This window comes from Hyperolius riggenbachi, chromosome 2 (genome assembly GCF_040937935.1).
Source record: "Hyperolius riggenbachi isolate aHypRig1 chromosome 2, aHypRig1.pri, whole genome shotgun sequence".
NCBI classification, from domain to species: Eukaryota; Metazoa; Chordata; class Amphibia; order Anura; family Hyperoliidae; genus Hyperolius; species Hyperolius riggenbachi.
Genome location: NC_090647.1, coordinates 94,225,796 through 94,241,524, shown reverse-complemented (window position 1 = coordinate 94,241,524; position 15,729 = coordinate 94,225,796). Strand labels below are relative to the sequence as shown.

Here is a 15,729-nt window from a genome sequence, read left to right as displayed (position 1 = left end):
CATGCCTGAATATAAGTGCATGGCTTGCTGTTGGCATATTTATTCATTTTAAATAAATTAATGAGTTACACCATGCTTACGTATTTTTGTAAGAGTGCAATTACATCAAGAAACCACAGTAATAATTTATAGTTAATCATTTACATTAATTAACTATAATACAAATGACAGAAAAGCCAAATTAGTCTGCTAAAGGGCGTTTAAAAGAAGCAAATTATATGTACATTCCTAATATTCTACTTCTAAACACCTTAGCCATTGCCCTTCATTGGCTATATATTTTATGATCCAAGTGTCAGCTTTTGTTTATGTATTTTATTCTGTATTTCGCTAACCTGTTTCCTATGACATCTGGATTGCCAGGAAATTGTGAACTAATATTATTAATTACTGTGCTTTACTTTTAACTGCTATTCTTGCTCTTGAATGTTAACAAAAAAAAAGCTTTGTGATTGCCTAACTCAATAAAGCTAAATCATTTTATTATTATAATGCTTATCTTCTGGATTACAACATGATTATTTGGTTTGAGCTTTGCACATTTTAATTCTTGTTAAACTGCTTTTAAGTGCTATATTGTATATGTGTTTGGGGCTGCAAACAGAGTAATTTTAATTCAGCGATTATTGATTTAGTGATAAAACATTTTAACATTTTGTAATGTAAGGATACAGCTAACTGGAGAGAACATTCACAATTGAATAATACATTTGTTAAAGCGACTTAAATTTGGTTCAGTATTGATTTTATTTTATTTTGCTTTCTTATTGAGATAAAAGCATATAAAGTAGTTTATTAAAATATACCGGACCAAAATATTTCTGCCTCATTCCCCCATAAAATGTAAACTCTGTGGTATAAAACATGATATTTTGATCCAGTATTAAACTGTTGTTCATAGTCACTAATTAATGTTTTTCCCAAAATGCACTCCAAAGACATTTTTATGAATGACCAATGTCATAATATAATCAGTGATCAAGAATGTTGTTTTTGACTTATGAAAAAGATTGTATAATGATTTTTTAAATTGGGATTATTTATTAATTTTAGTAGTGAAAATAATGGATTTAATAAAAAAAAATTGTAGTTAGTAAAATAAAATATTACAAATTCATGTTTCAGGCCTGTTTTTTTTTTTGGAATTCAACCTGCTGGTTGGAGTGACAAGTTTTATAACTGGAAAAGACTAATGTCTTACTGTAGTATACTAAAGATAAAAAAAAAGTCTATACAGTAATACGATTTAACTAACAGTAAAAAGGAATTAAAACTTCAGTCATTTTATTTGCATACAACATTATGAATGCAAGATGCCTTTCTGCTTAAAGAAATGAACATTAATGCCAACAGGTTGAGGTCCAAAATATGACATCACACCAGTTTGCAGTTTGATATCGTTCCCTTATTGCACATAGAGTTAATTCCACAGTTAGGCAACCACTTTGTGATGATGAATGTGAATAGGCAGTAATTGTGGGTGCACCAGTTTTTTGCTACACACAGAATATTTTGTCTTGAACACTGTTAAGGTACATTTCAGAAAATATCTCACCGTTCTGAGACCAGAATTGTTGAGAATATTCTATATATGATTATGTAAAACAATCAGTTGGACTTAGCTGTGCAAAAATATTGTATTAGAATGATTTTTCCCCTCAACAATCCTTAGCCATAGGAAGTGCCACACACATCAATCTGTTAAAGGAACTCCGAGGAGTAGTTAAAAACAAAATTGAAACTTACCTGGAGCTTTCTCCAGCCCACCGTAGGTTGGAAGGTCCCCTGGCGTCCTCCTGGCTCCTCTCCCAGTCCCTCCACAGAAATCACAACCAGTGACACCGGGGCCGAGTGTCAGGCTGACACTTCCTGAACGGCCATGCTCGTCATCATCACGCTTTCCGCTACGCGTCATCACAGTGGCCGATGTGACAGTACTGCGCATGTGCGGTTTAGAGTCAGAAATGCACTGTACTGTCACGCATGTCGGCATGATGACGACAAGCGTGGCCATTCAGGAAGTGTCAGCCCGACACTCGGCCCCGGTGTCGCCGGTCGTGATTTCTACGGAGGGACCGGGAGAAGATCCAGGAGGAAGCCTGGGGACCTCCCAACCTACGGTGGGCTGGAGAAAGCCCCAGGTACGTTCCAATTTTGTTTTTTAATTACTCCTCGGAGTCCCTTGAAGCAATTTCTGGAAATTCTTACCAGCATGAATTTAGTTTTGGCTCTTCTTAAAGTGGTCTAAAACTCAGCATTTCTTCTTTGCTCTAAAAGATTCCTTACAGCTTTAAAGCTACTATCACAAAAAATGTTGCAGAACAGCATTCAAACAGTTAAACACAGCACTCGGTCCTGCCATGGAAAGCCCCATCAGCTTAGGATCCAAAGTGGAGATAACAGTATATTTTGTTTACATTCCTCAGTTTTTACTTTGTCTAACAACTGAAAACGAGCTCTCTGTGTTTCAAGCATGCACACAGTTCAGAATAGCTCGATAGAAGATTTTAATATATAATAAAAAGCAGCTTGAATAAAATGCAATGTAAGCTTTCAGAGCAGATAAACTGTAGCTTGGGAACTTATTTGTAAACAGACAATATTACTTGTGCACAAAAGCAAATATAGTAACTGTATGAGTAATAAAAAATAGGAAAACTCATTTTTATTAAATGTTATGTCAGAGTTTCAGACCACTTTAAGGTGACCACACAGCTAGTGATGTATGGGTAGATCTACCAAAAAACAGATCTCTCTCTGATTGAATCTGATCAGAGAGAGATCTGTTGGCTGCCAATACATTGCAGGCTGATTCCTGATTGATTTCAGCATGAAATATTTGAAGAATTAGCCTTGTGATGTCACCTCTGCCTCTCTCCCCCTAAATGTTAATGTGCTCCCTACAGTGCCTGTGCATTGTAATCTCACCTGCTCCCGCTGTAGTGACTCTCGGTCTTGTCAGCTGCTTCCCCCGAGCACAGCCATCACACGCAGCCACCACATGGCACGTGTAGCACGTAGCATGTCTGTGATGTCACACACTCACCTGGTGGTGCTAAGGAGACACAGTGGACAAGACCAGGAACAGCAGGGGGGCGGAACATTTACATTTGCGGGGCCAACAGCCGGGGTCCATCGTGTTCGTTGGTCATTGTGGTATTGTATGATGTTACTTTCGCGCACTCGATGGACCACATCAGACCAAGATCTTTCCAGCATACTCGATTATCATTCGGGCATGCTTGTTGCATCACCGATTTTTAACTGATTCGATAAAATTATTGAATTGGATAGTCCATCAAGCCAAAACATTGCTAAATGTATGGCCAGCTTAAAGGGGACCTAAACTGAGAAGGATATGGATTTTTCCGTTTAAAATAATACCAGTTGCCTGACTCTCCTGCTGATCCTGTGTCTCTAATACTTTTAGCCACAGCCCCTGAACAAGCATGCAGATCAGGTGCTCTGAAGTCAGACTGGATTAGCTGCATGCTTGTTTCAGGTGTGTGATTCAGCCACTACTGCAGCCAAAGAGATCAGCAGGACTGCCAGGAAACTGATATTGTTTAAAGAGGAACTCCAGTGAAAATAAGTTTACTGTATCAGAAACTGTCATACTCAAGCATATAAAGTATACTATAGTGCTGTATCTTAATTTAGTTAATCATTGGGAGTCATTTTTTTCGTTTCAATGCTTCAGCTAGAAAACACAGACAATGTTTAAGCTAGATCAAAATGCACAGTGCTCTATATGCAGGGATTTGCATGCAATAATCACGCAACAGCTTGCACAGGAAGCATAGGTCTCACCAGTTAACGTCTTGAGGACCATGGTGTTAAACCCCCATAGTGACCAGAACATTTTTTGACAAATTGGCCACTGCAGCTTTAAGGCCAAGCTGCAGGGCCGCACAACACAGCACACTAGTGATTCCTCCCCCCCCCCCCCTTTTTTCCCCACCAACAGAGCTCTCTGCTGGTGGGGTCTGATCGCCCCCCAGATGTTTATTTGTTTAAGTTTGTTTATTTGTCATTTTTATTAATAAAAAATGTGTTTTTTTTTTACTTTCATATACTCCCCCCTCCCTCCCCCCGCCAGCCAATCCACGTGATCAGCTGTCATAGGCTTCAGCCTATGACAGCCGATCACCCCTGTGCCTAAGGAGGGGACAGCCGTGTCACACGGCTGTCCCCAGTACAGCGCTGCGGCAGATCGCAGCGCTGCGCCAGTAATTAGACGGCGGTTTCGCCGTCTAACAGTCTCCCGAGCAGCAATAGCCGCTCGGAGACTAAAGGCTCTGCTCCGCCCACCAAGCAGGGGATGCGCGCGCAGCCTCCGCGCGATCTCCTGAAAACCAGAGCCCCAGGACTTTACGCCGATCGACGTTAGGCGGTCCTGGGGCTGCCGCCACGGCCACGCCCATCGGCGTGACGCAGTCGGCTACTGGTTAATGCAGGTAAAATACTGATAGTGCACTCTTCTCCTCTGTCCACATTTCTGTTCAGCCTGGATGATACTGTAGCATTGCAGCCATGCACAAGCAAGTCACACATGACAGGCAATTCCCTCAGTGGTCAGGTAGCAGCTTACACAGGAAGCATAGGTCTCATTGGCTGGTGCTTTGAAGTAATCCACGCCAACCCAGTGTAGTGTGTAAATTGCGAGCAGGCTACAAGTGGCTGCCAGCCCGACGATGGTTCATGAGTCTCTGACTGACGTATGACGCATGCGCACTCTCACTTTACACTATAGCCGGATACAGAATACCACAGGGGCCTAAAAACTGTTTTACTATAACAGAAGTTCTATTATATCAGAGTTTACTATAACAGGCGTTACTCCCATATATATTTAATGGTGCTTGGCTGGGACCTGGACAATCATTTTGTTTACTATAGCAAAGTTTACTATAATGAGATTATACTGTATATATATATATATATATATATATATATATATATATATATATATATATATATATATATATATATATATATATTCTAGTATTGCCCAGAAATTGCCTTACCAGATTGATGTGTGTGTTGCCAACCATATTTTGGTGAATGGCTGCTAGTACACTATCTTTGTATGTATGGTATAGTATCTATGCATGTAATAGTATTTTAAGCCTTGCTATTTATAATTCCTTCTAAAAAGTCTTGTACATCTCAGCTGGTTATGTTCTTATGTGTGAGTAGCAAAATACTGCTGAAAATGATCACTCTGTGTCCCTGTCATCTGCATGATTATAGCACAACACCTAGATCATAGGATACATACGGTAAGCTGAGAATTTGGAGGGGGCTTTAAAAATTGGTTTACATTTAAACCCTTGGTCTCCCTAGTTCCGTTACTACATGCATGCCTTTGGAAAATGCCAGGGTTGGTTTATAAAGCCTTAATAATGGGAGACTCCTTATTAGTGGCACTGGCATTAGTGGCAATGTAAAGGGGAAAAACCGTGGCCACAATAAAGCCCTCTTTATTAGCCCTTATTAGTTCAGTCATCCATTTTCATCTGTTTTCTGAGGCAATAATGATTGTCTCAAATTATACTCAGACAGGCTTATATTTGAGTAGATATGGTAAAGTCCTTGAGTAATAATCATGAAATCTCAATTATTAAAATGTTAACATTCATCATGAAATGGTTGCCTTTGCTGTTGCAGTTGAACCCCTTTGACCTGAAAGTCTGTTTGACAATTCATATATACTATTGTTATGCTGTTGTTTATGATTACAACTATCACATTATGATTTTGGGGGAAAAATAATATTTGTACAAAGCCTAAGATTATTTGAAGTGTTACTACTGTTTTAAGGGACAGCTTTAATTATGTTTATCAGTTGTATGTTGTAAATGATATCTCATTTTACTGTATGTTGCAAAATGTGAGTAGAATTTTAAACAGTGGTAATGGCTACAGACATTTTTCTTTCACTGGAATATCTTCTGATAAAATTATTTTCACACATTGAATAAAACCCCAATTTTTTTTGTTATTCAGTCGTGTATATGTGATTTTATCAAGGCACATTTCTGAGAGGTAATAATTCGCAATGCACAATAGTTAGAGTGGGAAAAGTGGTTGCCGGTACTTAGCCTCAAGGCAAATTCCAGACTCACCTAACTGCCACTGAAAAATTGAACATTAAGTATATTCCTTTAAAAGAAGTGTGTTTTTATTTCACATGAGGTAGGATGGGAAGGAGGAAGTGATGTCTACATATGTGCATAAGATCCCCAGTTTTGGCACAGTATACTTCTCTCCCTGTCTTATTTGGCCATATTACCATTTTAGCCATCAGTTAAAGCAGGAAATTTTAAATCAAGTTGAAAAAAGATGTAAAGAGTATTCAACCCAATAGTCTTTTTTAAATGATCAGGAAGAAAGGTATAAAAAGACCTATCAATTGGGTCAAAAGCAATCACCTGATTCAAGACCTCCTGCATTAAAGCGGAACTGAACTCTTGCACAGCACACAATGAAAATTCTTTATTCCACATATAGTTGCTGAAAAAAAATCCACTTTCTGTGTTTGTTTACCCAGATCAAGGTGTCTAATTAGATCTTATCAGCAGTTGTGAATAAACTGCAGGAGAACTGCTCTGTCCCCATACAGTAATACAGTAAACACTGAGGCTTAACCCCTTCAGTGCTCTCTGCACAGTGTACCATGTTCTAAACTTCATTTTATTCCCAAAAATTCTATTTGTATTTTTTGTTCATAAAGGTTATCATGATGTGGCTAAGCAGATAGGAAATTCTGAGTTTAGTTCCACTTTAACTGATGGCTAACATTCTACTATACTCTACTGTTTTAACAAAAGGTACGTGGCCAAATGCTATAAGAACTTTACATGCATCCTAAATAGATACACTATTTAGGATGCTTTTTCATTTCAAGTTTTAATTTGAGTACTGATGCTCTGTTTTCTGTCTACAAGAATAGAAAAATGTCTATAGCCTGGACAGTAAATGTAATGTATTTTACATACATTGTTTAACAAGGCCTTGTAAGAGGATATGTCCATAACAGTAGTATTTCAGCTTGCAAAAGTTCCACCTCCTCAAAACAACCATCATCACTTAAAGGAAGACTCCAGATAGTGTCCTTGTCTGAAGTTTCAGGATGTTGAGCAGAAGGTGGGATTAAGTGTCAATGTTCACATTACACTTAGCTCCTCTTTGGCCATCCAAGTAACAAGCTCCTAAAATTCTATTTCCAGGGTCACCTCAATTTTCCTCCATTTTGTAGCATTTCAGCTTCAGGCAATGGTGCTAATCTAATTTCTATGAATAGACAGATGTATAGTGCACCTGCACAGAAACAGCTTGGACTTGAACGGTACTATGTTAAGTAAATACCCCATACAGCACCGATTACCTCCTCAATCTCCAGACAATGACCCCTGGAGTTATCCTGGAGTTATTCCTACATTTTTCACAGATACCTTTGAGGATGGCCCTGTTTAGGCCTTCTTTCAAGGTTTAGTTTTAAGCAGGACTACTTTTGTGGATATGTCATCTATGTCGTTTGCACTAAAATGCATTTTGACTTTGCCTGTAATTGGTGTCTTTGCTAAAATGACAGTACTAATACCAAAAAGCTAAGAGTCATTTATGATAGTTAGTGCCTAAACTGTACATTGTGTAAAGTGCACAGATGACTATTCAGATAATCATGAAACCTTTATCAACATGCATTTTTGTATTAATAGCCTTGTGCTTGTTAAGTGGCAGATGAAGCACAACAAATCAGAAACCAAGATACTTTTGAAATGTAATGACAACAATGAAGTTAATGGAGTAGACATTGAAGGATTCCCTATGTCTAGTTTTGAGAATCATAAGCAAGCTGTAAAGTCAGGTTTCCACAGTGTGATTGGCTCTGTTCCTGTACCAACTAAGGTGACATTTAAAGGGAACTTCTAACTAATTCTGTCTTCATTCAACTAGTATAAAAATTCCAGAAATGCATTATAATATGTAAAATAGTAATGAGAAAAGCTATAATAGGAGACAAATGCAAATTATATGCATGGAACTCCTTTAGATGTCTTTGTAAGCTAGAGTCTAACAGAAATGGGCAGTAGACCACTGTTAAAAGACAACTGTAACCAATTAAAAAAAAAAATATTCACTTAAAGTGGATGCGAGGTGAACTTTTACACATTGCATAATTGTGTTCCTTTCCTATTGTTTATAGGGCATTCCTCAAGCCAAATACTTTTTTGTTTTTGTTTTAATACTCTAATTCCCTATAAACTAAAAAAGCCACGCCCACAGGTTTTTAGAGAGCCTTGGCAGTAGCAAGGGCTCATGGAAGCTCAGTCTGGGCAGGAGGAGGGGGAGGTGTTACTAGCCATTGATTACAGAGGCAGAGGGGAGGAGGGAGGAGGAGAGGGGATTAGGCTGATGGCTCAAGATGCAGATAAGCCTGCTTATGTGTAATGTTTACAAACAACATGGCTGCTGTCGTATCACAGGAATAAATAATCATATTCTATTAAAACTGTTTGCAGCTAGATATGCTGTGTAAACCATCTAAACTTTAGATAAGATATATAGACAAGTTACTTGTTATAGTTCGTTTTTCATCTCAGATTCGCTTTAAAGGGGAGCTTCAGCCTAAACAAACATACTGTCATTAAGTTACATTAGTTATGTTAATTAAAATAGATAGGTAAATATAATCTATTACCCACCCTGTTTTAAAAGAACAAGCAAATGTTTGTGATTTCATGGGGGCAGCCATCTTTTTGGTTGAAAGGAGGTGACAGGGAGCATGAGACACAGTTCCACCTGTCCTGTGTCCTGATCACCCCTCCCAGCTGCGCTCGCTAGGCTTCAAATCTCAAATTCAAAATTTAAAAATCAAATTTGCACCAAAACAGCAGAAGAAGAACATCAGAAACCCCATCATGCTTTGCACAGCATCAGGGAAAATATGCCCGGGCAGATTTATTTGATGGGGCGGGGCTTCGCTTCTGTGCAGCTAAAAATGAGGCTTGGGTAAGAAAAACAAAGTTCTGATGCTGTGAAACTGTTAAAGAAACACAAAGCCTTTTCAGTGCTGCTGAGTAGATTTTTAGTCTGGAGGTTCACTTTAAGAAGAGGGAAGGCTCTGGATCACTCTGGGAGCCTCCAGCCCTCGGGTTCCAGCCTCTGCCTTTAATGTTGAAGAGGCATTTGAGTCTTCTCAGAAGCACTCGGGTCTTTGAATACCTCCAAAGACAAGCAGCTCCGTACTGAGCATAAACAAGCATGGGCTCAGTAACAATTATCTCCGGAAGTACTCAGAGACCCAAATACTTCAGAGGAGTCCCAAACATGCAGGCGGCAGGAGGATTGAATGGGGGTCCGGCAGTGGAACGAGGGGATACAAAATGAAATGGAGAGGCTGTAAGGGATCCAGAGCCTTCCCTCCTCTTAGGTGAGTATCTTACTTTTTTATTGGTTACAGTTGTCCTTAAAGTCACTTTTTTCTCTTGTCTTGATTTAAAATGTTCTAAAGCTAGTCATTGTCTAGAAAAATGACCAGCCTGTAAACATTTACAGACCAGGATTTATTTGTTTCTGAAGGTCAGTGGATGTAAATTTGCTTAGGATAGCAGGATAATGTAGGTGTCCTCATTGCCATTATATGTTTTATACAAGCCTCAAGCTTCCCAATCACCACTGACAGCAGAATTAAAACATAAGATTAGCTAGAAGAATCACAAACATTCAATAGTCATATCTACCCTAGTAATTGATGAATAGGTTTCCTTGAAATAAAAAGCGTAAGATGTTCAAAAATGTTGTTGTTAAACAGTAATTGGAAAGGGTCGCCCTTTATTCAAGTAAGTAGAAAGTAGCGCACAGGAGCCATGGGTAGAGTTTGTGTTCGGGAACCACGTGATTTGGAACCCAAGCATATGCATTTAGCACCATTTCAGTACGGAAAAGCAGGATGCAGTGCATTTTATTTAACTCCAATACTTCCTCCTTCCAAATTGGAAGCAGTAAGTATCTAATTAAATGAAACACACCCTATGCATTGAACAATACACAAATGTTGTTGTAACTGTTGATGTTACATAAACTTTTGCCACCTAATAGTATCATGTTTTTCTTTTTTTTTTTTCTTTTTTTTATTCATTTGAGGTTTTCTGGATCACTTATGTTCTTCACTGTCAACTTTGTTTTGGTCTAGCGGCAAAATAGCCAAAGCCAACTGTAAAATGAACGTGTAATAATTTGCAGCATCTACCTGTCCTAAATGACCCTTGGCACATGATGTTATATTTTTACACCTACACTTACCTGCAATTTATATTTATCAATATCTGTTATCCGGGGATATGTGACTGAAGCCAGCTTTATTTTTGCAGGATGCATGATGTGTTCCTTACAAAAGACTCTAGAGTTCAAGCCGAATGTAGGGATGCTTGTTAATCTGAAAACACGTGTATAAGTAATTGGGTCACATGGAATCCTGTAAATATTGCTGTGATAGCTTCAGAAGTCGGACAGCCATTATCGTGATTCAGTGCAATTATGGTCTGCATGAATAGGGTGCCTTTATTGGCACAGACCAGTCTTCAGAGAATTCCTGTAATGTAAATAGAATAGGCAATGCCACATTGGGTTTGGTTCCATAAGTAGCATTATGATGTAATACTAGTACATGGATTTGCGCATGTTACTTCTCGTAAGTAAAAGTTTACATGCGTAAAGTCTTACTGCTCAAAACGTAACATCTGTTATCTGTATAACGCATTAAATGATGGGGAAGCGAGCAGATAATGTGCAAGCAAGCACAAAGGTTGCACCTGTTTTCTGCTCATTTGCCTGTTAGAGACCATTTCCACAACGTCCGAATATGCAACATTTCCTCACATGCGATCTGGGAAAGGGAAACGCTGCCTATTAAGACAACAGGCTTGCCATCCAAAGCCGGTGCCATTTTGGGCGACATGCTGCAGTTTGCTGCAGAACACATCCAAAGCCCTGTAGCCAAACATGGCACGGCTATAGCGATTAGGCTGCAGCTTTGCAGAAGCACGGGAATGGAGGCGGCTCCCTAGTGGAAACCGGCTCTAAGGCCTGGTGCACACCAAAAAATGCTAGCAGATCCGCAAAATGCTAGCAGATTTTGAAACGCTTTTTCTTATTTTTCTGTAGCGTTTCAGCTAGCATTTTGCGGTTTTGGGAAGCGTTTTTGGTGTAGTACATTTCATATATTGTTACAGTAAAGCTGTTACTGAACAGCTACTGTAACAAAAAACGCCTGGCAAACCGCTCTGAAGTGCCGTTTTTCAGAGCGGTTTGCGTTTTTCCTATACTTAACATTGAGGCAGAAACGCATCCGCAATCCAAAATCTGCAGCAGCCCGGGAGTATGCGTTTCTGCAAAACGCCTCCCGCTCTGGTGTGCACCAGCCCATTGAAATACATTACTCTAGCAGATCCGCACCCGCAAGCGGATCGCAAACTGCAGCCGAACCGCTCTGGTGTGCACTAGGCCTTACTGTATGTGTTATTTAGCTAATAGACATTACGTTATGAGTGGTAAGATTTTGTGCTCAAAAACTTTAACGGAAAATCACATGTAAATCTATGCATTACACCATTATGCTGCCTTGTGAATGGACCTCATTGTTGTGTGTCTACAGTGAGATTGTATCCAGAAGTGCACATTATAACAGTAGCTGCTTTTTGTCTATTATTGCCTTTAACCATTTGTTATGTACGTTGTGGGAAGCAATACCATGTTTGCCTTGTTTTACTTTCATACTGCTATATCTTTCCTGAACGGTAGATTCCATTTCTCAAATTACCTCAGAGAAAAATTATCTCACATACATTAGGATGAGACATGCACAGCACATTCCTACTACACAGGTGCATCAGTTATTACACTCATACATTTGAGGATTATAAACACCTGACATAAATATTCAATCTACCAGTACAATGCTTCGCTATAATCCATTGACGCCTGTGAGCAGTTCTTTAACTCTCCACGTGCATCATGGGAGTAGAATGGAAATGCCTGCTTCCTGTGGACAATACATACTATCTGCCACAATTCTTTTTGTAGACATTTTGACAAATGAGCCTCAGTATCTCACAAACTTCAGACCCTGGGTAAATTTTAGAATTAATGGAGCGAAAACGACCAAAATGAAAGTTACAATGATTTGTCCTTGCTATGGTTTTTTATTCTCCAAGAAAAGTTAATCTATTTTCTGGATGTAAAACGTGTCATTTTGTTCTGTTATTCCACACATCATGTTACAGTAAAATAATGAAGTTAATTATGTACATTGATGTCTATGTATAAACAGTTGCTTGAATTCATATTGAAATTCCCTACTAATGGCCAGCTTTATCTCAATCTGCCAGCACCTTCCAGTGCTAGAAACGCATGGCTGCAGATGCTTGGGAAAGTTTGAACAGTTCAGGAACATTCATTTTACGCAACACTTGCAATAATTCCGAAACCGGTTGAGTTTTAACGTTATTCAAATTACCATAAAATCACAAAGACCCCATATTCTCCGGTTTGATTTTTTTTTTAAGATTATTTATTCAGATCAAGAGACTAGAGCTTAAGCCCATGGCAAATTGCAACAGATTAAATTTAACATACTTCTAATTTGTCTTCAGTTAATTGAAATCAGACTCGTGGCAATGGATTACTGCACTTTCTATCTCGCCATCACACTTTGCGCTGTCTTATTAAAAACAATTAATATCATATACTGGCGGGTAGAAAATGCGACAAAGTAGCCATAGCAACCTTCCCATTTCATTCTTAGTTGAGCATTTGAAAAATATCATCTAAGTCTACTGGTTACTAGGGGTGTCCCTACAGTGTTCATTTCTCCCTTTCAGCTACATTTACGAGCTGCTGAAATTCATCAAAATTAATAAAATCTAAATGGTAGAGTATACCTGTTACTTCTCCATATAAAATGACCTAGACACTGATTACTAACAAAGCATGTTCATGGATTTTCCATGTTAATACACTCTGCCATCGCCAAGATACAGAGACATTCTGATGTATTACAATCCAAGAAGGAACATGCCTAATTCACACCATGGTAGTCAATTTTTCGAGTAACAGAGTTCCTGAATCTATTCAGTGAGTGAGTATTTTGACTTAATCTAGTCTATATTTAACAGGAATCGGCTGTGTCACAATAGTAGGCTTTAGTTAACCAATGTGTGACTGAGTGAAAGGTATCACTATTGTACATTTCCAATTTCATGAGACTCCTTCTCCAAAAGCTTTATTTAGACAACCTCCAAAATATCATGGCCTTCTAGACCCTTTATACATAGAACATCTGCAGTTCAAAGCAACTCCTGTCTGTTAAATACTGTGTAATGATTATGTACTGAAAAAAAATTGATTATGGCTGTTGTTTTGTTAAGACTGAAATCATTTAGTGATGTCAGGCAATAAAGTTATATGGAAAACAAGAACGGTTTTCATGTCATCCTGATTTCTTAAACTGTTTAATTAAACTTATTGCTCATATGAAGCCTTATTTAATTCACTCCTTGGCAAATTAACTTTATCTCCTTAGTTTTCTAAAAGTTTATACTTTTACACCTTGTCAATGAAATGTCCGCCAGGAAGCAAGGAAATACATTGAATCATTTTGACAGAACTTTTTTACCTACTTTTTGTATTTTTTCAATTACAAAGTGCTGAAAAAACTATTTTAAACAGATTATCGAAAAAAATATCTCCTAGGAGAAAACTTAGGAGAAAAGATGAATTGCATACGGGCCCTTATCAGTAAAATGCATTTTAATCCACAAGCAAGCAAGTCAATAGTATCATTTTCTCTGAGGTGATCTGCACACATCAAAATGTTGGAACATGCAAGTTTTTCAATGATAGCACACAATGAAAATTTATGAAAAAGGAACCTATTTTGCTTTTGTATAGTAAAGTATTGTAAAATACACCAAAAAATGTTTTGGGGAAGGTTTTCAAATTTTTACTTACTTTGACACGCTTTCATATTACTTTAATGTGGAAATAAACACTCCCTGTGTGGAAATGACAGGGAGTGTCGTTAGATTACACACAAACTCAAAATAATGATGATAAAATAAAAAGAGGTTTTAATAGACATATAAGGTATTTATTCAACATAATGGTCCAAAATTATTTACAAATATGATATCACTGACGACCCGAGCCACTAGTATATGTAGCCCAGGAGGCGATGATTAAAAAAATTAGAGGATGGTTTTGATCCCAAAGGAAATCAACACTAATGATGATTGTAATATGCTAATTACGATTATGCAAAATTTTGCATACATTTTTGCAAATACGGCCATTACCGTTTGGACATTCAATTTGATTTCATGTAATCCATTCATAATTTTGCATAATTTTTGCATTATACCTGCTATTGTCACCATTGCTACGCATGTTAAGGAGAATAGTGGGAATAAGTTAAAAAATAATTTTTCTCAAAGACTTTGTAGTTTTTAAAAAAAATCGATTTTAAAAATGCAAAGGTCTTTTTGAAAAAAAAAATGTTTCCCTTTTAACTTGTTCCCACTCTTCTTGTAACGATCGATGTAACACAGAGAGGGTCTGATTACCGGTGATCTGCAGTATCACAGAGAATGCAGAATATACCAGATTATTGATGATCTGCAGTATCACCGATAATCAGATATATCTACTAACCTCTGGACACCTGAGATGAGAGTGTTTGGTGCAACAGTAATACTTTGAGGAAAGCACCCAGGGTATGGGAGCAAGACAGTAGGCTCTACTGTGATAGGTTAGCTTCCTTCCACAAGCCTGCTGCTCCCCAAGGGGCGGAGCCAGGCTGAGACAGTGGGAAGAACAGAACGTGAGTGACACCAGTGGAGGAGTGTCACTGACAGATCTGTGAACTATCTCCTAACAGGGGAGATAGTTCTCGAGGTCGGACAAGCCAGGTCGTAAACACACGGACACATAAAGTACAGAGACAGTAGGCAGATACAGAATCCAGAGACTAGCCAGGTTTTGGCAACAGAGAATCAGAAATACGAGGTACAAAATCAGAGAACAGGAGAATGGTCAGGAATGCAGAAAGTCATAACAGATAATCAACAATGTCTAAGCTTGAGTGTGAGCTCCAAGATTCTCACACTCCAGGACTAACTAGATCATACAAATAATACAGATGGTACATAATTCCTAGACTAAGGTGTGAGATCCGTAGCCGTCAACACCTTGGAAACTAGTCTAGATAACAATACAGATAGTAACAGAATTCCTAGGCTAAGGTGTGAGCTCTGTGATCATCAACACCTTTGGAAACTGACTAATACACACAGATACTGACAAGGTCTGAGTGCTACCACGTAGTGATCGCATCGCCAGACACCAGAGAAATGACCAGCACCCAGTATATATACACCAGCGCTTTCCAGCGCCTCCCCTAAGTGCTGGACCAATGAAAGTTGCTGCAATTGTCAGCTGACCGGCCTGGTCAGCTGACCCTCCTCTGACTGCCATAAAGGCCCTGCCTCTCTGCGCGCGCGTCCTCCTAAACCAGTGTGGACTATCAGTCCCAGCCACACCAGTCATGTGTTGTAATGTTGTTGCTGTATTGGATGCGGAATCCGCCGCCACGCTGTCTGAGCGTGCGGCGTTTCCTCCGCATTCCGCCTTACTGAGAGAAGCAGGCCTATGTGAGCAACTAGCCGC

At 38.8% G+C, this 15,729-nt stretch overlaps 1 protein-coding gene across 5 annotated transcripts in view; it reads left to right on the top strand.

Annotated features, from left to right (window-relative positions):
• DCLK1 (doublecortin like kinase 1) overlaps nt 1–15,729 on the top strand; it is a 450,773-nt gene that overhangs the window by 289,851 nt on the left and 145,193 nt on the right. Inside the window, exon 8 of one of the 5 annotated variants that reach the window (XM_068267076.1) lies at nt 10,380–13,484. The exons of the other annotated variants lie outside the window; for them this stretch is intronic. The gene's annotated coding sequence lies outside the window, so the exon portion shown is untranslated. Of the gene's footprint in view, nt 1–10,379; nt 13,485–15,729 lie in introns of those variants that run through there. 5 annotated transcript variants of the gene reach the window in all.